This window comes from Paramormyrops kingsleyae, chromosome 10 (assembly GCF_048594095.1).
Source record: "Paramormyrops kingsleyae isolate MSU_618 chromosome 10, PKINGS_0.4, whole genome shotgun sequence".
NCBI classification, from domain to species: Eukaryota; Metazoa; Chordata; class Actinopteri; order Osteoglossiformes; family Mormyridae; genus Paramormyrops; species Paramormyrops kingsleyae.
In genome coordinates this window covers 9883105-9890237 of record NC_132806.1, presented here as the reverse complement: position 1 = coordinate 9890237, position 7133 = coordinate 9883105, and the positions used below count along the sequence as shown (strand labels likewise).

At 45.9% G+C, this 7133-nt stretch overlaps 1 long non-coding RNA gene across 1 annotated transcript; it reads right to left on the bottom strand.

Annotated features, from left to right (window-relative positions):
• Positions 1-2768: 2768 nt before the first annotated feature.
• On the bottom strand, positions 2769-4893 carry LOC111855467 (uncharacterized). The gene is made up of 3 exons (XR_002840900.2): positions 4801-4893; positions 4061-4113; positions 2769-3062 (listed from the first exon to the last, which is right to left on the bottom strand). It is a non-coding gene; the product is annotated as an uncharacterized lncRNA (long non-coding RNA).
• Positions 4894-7133: the final 2240 nt, after the last annotated feature.

Below are 7133 nucleotides of genomic sequence, written 5' to 3'. Positions count from 1 at the left end.
AAAATCTGTTCCTCTAAACTGAACTCCCCATTCCGGCCTCCAAACCCCATCGTGGGGATCTGCTCGCTGTCCCATCCGAAGTAGTTCTCACTATATTCAGCTGGTTATTAATAAGCTCTCCCAAATCGGTGCAGCTCCTTTTATACCTGCTGGGTGGCGCTGTAGCTGAGTAGCACTGTGAGTTACCATGCCACACATCGATGACCCTTTTGACTGTGTGAAATGACTCTCATGTCACTAAAGGTGTGCCGGTCAAATAAGTTCATGTGAAATGTAAACAAAGCCTACCACCCAGTCCCAGGCAGGCGGTACACAGGGTTGGCACTCAAGCTGTGGTCGTTTGTCATTTTTCAGTATAGAATTAACACCCATCAACTCCAGGAGTTTGACTCCTCTGCCCAAACACCGATTCCACTCCTGTTTCTGCTGCTTGGGGTAGTTATGGGTCTTGGTATGTATTGCCTGGACCTGATTGTGACCACTGGGTGCCCCATTACATCACGACCCAAGGCTTTATAAAAGCAGTTGACCCTTCCCCTGTATGTTTGTCCTGGGCAGCCGTTCCCCTCCCGAATCTGCCTGTTCTCCATTCAGCATTTTCTCTTGCTCAGGGTCTGACTAGAACTTTTTAACTCACCAGCCAAGGTGGCTCGTGCATGAAAAAATCCAACTGCCAAGCCTATTTATACCGGCCAAATTAATAAATTGCCCTTCTATGTCACATATACATTTGTTTTCATTGTAAAGGTTGGGTTACTCCTTGTAAATATCACCACATCACTTTTAATTAGCCTGACTGTAACTAGCAGCACACTGGTGGCGAGTGATAGTTACCTACATTCCGCAAAGACCCGCCCCTATTCTGCCTTTATTGACTATTGTTCATTGTTTGGTTTCGGTTATTGTCAGATGGTTAATTAGCCAGGCTTAGACAATACATTCCAAGCTCAGAGAGGCAATCAGAGGCAGAGGAGAGGCAGGTCTTCACAGAACATGTGAATATCTGTTAATTTGACCTTTTGGGGACCAGTTTCCTGACCCAATATTCAAAAAATCTTTGACTGCAATCAAAAAACTAAAAATGTAAAAACTCTTGTATTTAGTTTGGTTACTTATGGTTTATGGTTAGGGCTGGGTGAGGGTTAAGGGTGTCATTGTTGGGAATAGGGATTTGCCCAGAGAAATGAATGGACAGTCCCCAAAGATATATGATTACAGGTGTGTGTGTGTGTGTGTGTGGACTAGGTTTATATTACATTGTGGGGGACTAAATTTCCCCCACAATGTGATAAAAACCTGTGATTTTGATGTTGTGGGGACTATTTTTCAGGGGCCCACACAGATCTGTGAATGCAATCAAAAAACTAAAAATGGCAAAAGTCTCGTATTTTGTTTGGTTACTTATGGTTAAGGTCAGGGCTGGGTAGAGGTTAAGGTCGTCATGTTGGGATGTGAGTTTCCCCCATAGAAATGAATGGAGAGTCCCCACAAAGATACAATTATAAACCTGTGTGTGTGTGTGTGTGTGTGAACCAGTCAAATGCGCTAGAGACTCTAAGGATTGTGTTTTGATTATCACGTGACTTTTGGTACAAACATTTACCCACAAGAGTGGCAGATAGTCTTCCAGAATTTACACACCAAAAAGAAAATCTACCCATATTTGGCGTCTGATGGGTGTTAAGTTTGGACCCTGATCTTTCTTTTCATCTTTTCTCATCTCATCTGTCTATCCTACCTGCTACTTCATTAACCTGAGATAAACTCCCCAGATACTCCCTCCCCTCACCCTCCAGTGTAATAAACAGTGCCCCTCCCCTCACCCTCCAGTGTAATAAACAGTGCCCCTCCCCCACCATGCAGTGTTACAGCACTGCCCCCGGATATGGCTGATAAGGGGAAATTGCCTTCTTCTTTTTTCTCCTTTCACTTACATGGTTTCTTTGTGAGCTTAGAGCGTGTCGCGTGCTTTCAATCCCCCCGCGTGTCCTACTTCTCCTCCCCCAGGAAAGCCAGGAGCTGGCAGAGCAGCTGGTGTCATTTCCAGAGGGTTCCTGTACATCTCCTTAACATCTCTTAAAAAATAAAGGAGATGGGGCATCCTTCTGCATTTACCGCGAGCGCTTTCAGTGGGCTGGGCGAATGCTCGCGACGTGAAAGAGATGAATTCATGCATCTGTTCAGCTGTGACTAAATTAGACTTGGCCTGATGTTCAGCTCAGGGTTTTAAAGTTGCCGTTTAAAGTTTCCCATTAATCTGGAGACAGTAATTCAGACCGGCAGCCATGGCAATAGCGTCCTATAGGGTAATGACAGCACCCCCCCCCCCCCCCCCCCGGGACGTCGATATAGCATCTGATCCACACACACCCCTCCTCCAGTCAGCCATGATCCATCCACCATTAACCAAGGCTGAAAGCCGAATGGATTCAGCGTTTGCTCTGTTCTCAGAGCCGGTCAGGGTGCATCTGTCCATCGCATGTTCTGCGGTTTAGCAGGAGTTTCATTGTCATGTATTCCGAGGTACACAGTGAAAGTCTTATGCCACAGTTGCAGGGAAGGGGACAAGGGGGGGGGACAATGGTGTATGGGGGGACAAGGGGGGACAATGGTGTATGGGGGGACAATGGGACAGACCGAAGCAAAGAAAGGGACAAAACAAGACAAAATGCAGAACAATATGGGAAGTTTACTGACAGACCGTCAGACGGAGCAGCTCTTTTTTTTGACCGCTCCGGACTGCGCGTTTATCACGGGAGACAGGCTGCCCCCGTGATCCAGCATGCTGCTGCAAAACAGAGAAAGGCAAGACACCCACGGAGATCTGGGGCGAGGGAGAGAGAGAGCGTTTGGCCCCCGTCAACGGATCCCCATGTGTGATGCGTGGCCTGGCAGGAGCTGCTCGCCTGGTCTGGAACGGGGTCGCTTCCCGTGCGGGGGGTGTCCGGGAAGAAGCCCTGCTCCTTCATAGTGGGCCTCCAGGATTAAAAATGGCCTCCCAACATTCTGCAGCGGTGGGTGTCATTATGGGGGGGGGGCATCTCAGTGGATCTCGCAGACATCTGCAAGGAGCGGGTGAGGGAGATCTTAACATGTCTAAAGCCAAGCCGATGGAGTAATTAAAATAACAGATTGTTGATATAATATGTGACATCTGTGGCAGGAGCTCAAATGACAGGCATGCTAACTAATGTCTACAGCCAATGTCATAACACCCCATTGTTATTGCTGTTTGACTACCGGCTGTGTCCATTTATGGAAGATCCAGCCTGGAAGCAGCCATTAAAATTATTAACAGCCCTGAAAGCACATAAAAAACACAGCGCTCCCCGTAGGGGCAGGGGGATGCGGATACAGTGAGTACAAAGCCAGGGATAAGACACAGGCAGTCTGATAAGGGGATTCTGGCAGAGCCGCCGCGGGACAGTGGGAGTTACGCTGTCGGGGTTCCCTGAAGTCGCTTTGCAAGCTCGCTAGCAGACTGGCTAAAGCTCGGAAAGGGACCATCGCCCCATAATCAGTTCTTAGGCCCATGATGTCATAATCCCGAGCCAAGCAAACACGGTGGCAAACAACTGAATAACAGGTGACTGAGGCCTCTTTGTTGCAAAAATTGCAACAGCAGCAACAAATGTACATGTAGCACAAATTTCATGGGAGCAGCTGTGTAGAGCCAGACGTGAACCTTCTCACAAAGCAGTCTGTCATATATTTGGCTACTATTAAACATCTTCCTGTAGCAATACGCTACGTTAACTCTCCAAGGAAAGACAATTTCCTTAAGCAGAACTGAAAGTTGCTCACGGAGCTGACATGCAGCATAGTGGATAGGGTGGCCAGACGTCCAGATTTAATTAGCACAGTCCGGTTTTTCAGCTCGATGTCCTCCATCTGGTGCAAAATCTGGGCGATGGCTTGTCCTTCTTTTAACCATTGATGTAATTCATAAGGCATAATGTACGGGTCCTCGCCAAATAAATTAATTTCACACTGTGATACATTTAAATGCTTTTATTACTGATTACAAAAGCTAAAAACAGAATAGTCCAGTTGCCGTTACCTCAACAGGAATCGCCGAACGACAGAAGTCCTGTTGTTTCCTCAATGATGCACCTGTCAAAGAAATGATGCCGCCTTTCATTGGTTAACAATCTCAATGAGGAAAACATCATACGGCTTGCATTAACGGTTGACCCCCCCCCCCCATTTTGCCTACATCGGAAGCTCTTATTCAAAACGAAAAAACCCTTACAGTTCAAAGAACGCATGTTCATTCTGAAGAGTAGGAACCACAGATTCCATGCCTTGAAAAGGGGTTCATATATCACTATCAGGCATGATTGTGTCAGTGTCCATTTGCTTTATCTGTTTATAAACATTTTTCTCCTTAAATTGCTCACAACTCTTTGGGGGGGGGCAGGGGTGTTAGACTGAGTGGGCTCTGTCCCTCTGATCAGAAGGTCATCAGTTCAAGCCTCAGCCAAAAAATCACATGCCTTTGGGCCCCCAATTGAGGCCCCCAGCTCCAGGGGCACTGAACCCCCCCCCCCCCCCATCCACATGTAGGTTTATGCATCTCATGGTCAACATGATCAAGCTGGGTAAAATCTTTTTCATTTCGATTCTTGTCAGCTAGAGTTGCCCATTGTTAGGACCTGCCAAACGTTCTCAAAGGAGACCTGTCCGTTTCCTCCTTCTTTTTGAGGCCAAAGAAGTGACCAAAGTTAATCAGATGGTCTGGACCTCTGGTTGTGACCCAGACCCTCTCTGAGCCCCAACCCAGATGTCCTCCCTGCTCACCTCAGCTTACACCATTAGAAGATCCAGATGCATCCCACAGATGATCTCCTCTGCCGCTGGTGCCGTGCGGAACTGAAGTGCGAGGAATGCTCTGTCGTTCTCGCTCATCCCCTCAGGACAGCATAAGGAGAGACTAGCATTGGAGCTGTTTTCTCCTCACCGCAGTCATTAAGCCTCAATCGTCTGCAGCGACGGAACAAACATCTCAGCATTTTTATTTTTACCTGAAGCTCAGTAACCATTCCACTCTCAGTGCTAACGCAGCTTTAGCATACCAGAGTTAATTAAAAGTGCAATATTAAGAGTAATATTAGTGAGACAAACTGCCGGGAAGGGATAGGGCTGAGAATTTTAATTAGCGGGGATTTGTTTGTCTCTGCCTGTCTTCCACTTTGTTCGTAATTCTTAATTAAATTTTCATGATTTTGTCAGAGTATGTTTGACTCCACTTTATATTCAAATGCATTTTACCACAAGTAAGGTTTGGTAATTCAGGTCTATAGAGTAAAATTCCAGGCTGGGATTTTGTTTCAACCAATCAGTTGAGTACTCTGTGACTGTGATTGTTTATGGTCAACTGGTTGGTTGAAACAAAATCCCGGTATGGAATTTTACTCTCTGGACCTGAATTAACCAACTCTGAGCACAAGTTACCTTTTACTGATTATTTGCACTTTTAAAGCAGATCCTATGTTATAATTTTATGACGGGGTCAATACCTTTTTGATTCTCTGTCATTTTTTATAACTTAAGCAATGTTAAACTGTTATAGGAGGAATTCAGGTTAAGGTCCTTGCTGAAGGATTCTGGCATTTTAACCAGCAGCCCTCAAGTTATGTGACAATCATGTAAACCAGTAAACCACCATCAGGTTATGGGAGCTGCCATGTCATCCCCATCTGCATGCATGTTCGCCTATTAAGCGGTAAACATGCACCAGATTCGCAATATTAATTAAATATAAAAAATCGAATGGCGCAAATTAAGGGAAACTATGTTCCCCTATGTTAGAAACTGATTTGCAGTTCGCAAATTAAAATAAGGGCCACAAATTAATTATTGAATTAAGTAATTAAGCTTATTAAGCAGTAAACATGCACCAGATTCGCAATCATAACCAGACTAAGCCACGCTCCCTCCGGTTTCATCAATCCTCTAAAAGCTGAACACCACAGAGTGAAAGAGGCAGTTTGGACAATGCTGTGATCCAGTGTCGAGAGGAAGGACATATTTATGAAGTTCTCTGTCTTCTGGAGTGACTCAGAAATGAATCACAGTCAGACGGCAAAACAGACATGTCTGCAAAACCGCTTAGCCCTTGCAGCTGTTTGCTAATTCTGTCCGCATCCGTGTTTGTTCACCACTGTCGCAGTAGCTCGTGTTCCTGTCCTCCACGCTACATGTTCCTCCTGACCACCAGACAGTTCACAAGTGTCTTGCTCACATACTCAAACTCCCTGTGCCGCCCCCCCTCTCTGTAGAGTAGTTAATTGTGCATCATTTATGGATGTTAGTTTGCAAGGATCACATGGCCCGCCTGTCGTTTGACCGCAGGGTCATAGGTGGGGTGGGGGGGGGGGGGACAGCACTGGCTGGGGTACACCCTGCACAGGAGGCCAGTCTGTCACAAGGCACATCTACAATCATACACTGCCGGCAGTTTAGAGATGCCTGTTAGCCTAACCACCTATTTCTCTCTGTGAGAAAATCCAGAGTTCATGTACAGTAGGAAACTCACAGACCCACGAGCCTGGAGACGTGCGGTAACAGCGGTGACCACTGAGCCACTAGCTTACAAGATATAACTTAACTCTGCTAGATCAAACAGAAGACTTGTAAACATCATAGGTCTCCTTATCCATGATAACAGTGAAGCGCTTATAAAATAACAACACAAGTACTGTACTTCTAATAGTGCCTAAGTCAATGTCAGACAGAACATCTCCCAGTTATCTGCAGCTGAGTGTCCTCTACACGGCACAGAGCCACTTGACTGTGTAGGAATACAAATTGCATTATGGCTGCTAACTCAGGACCTGCTCAGCACTAATTTTCTCCATAGACTGAGAATCTGCTCAGTTGGATGTTAATCCTTCTAAAATCCTGGCTGAAAGTTTAAACTGGTTCACTGCAAAGCCCTTCAGTCTCCCTATCTTCTCTCCCATAGTTTCACAGCCCAGTAGTTTAAGTTAGAGTTTCGTTTACGTCACGTCCTTGGCAGAAGAGGTAACTGCTGTGTTGTCCGGCAAACAAGTGCTGTAGGGTTTAATGATCTTATGTAACTCTGTTAATCGCGTGTTATTAACATAATCCACAGTGATATCCATTTGATA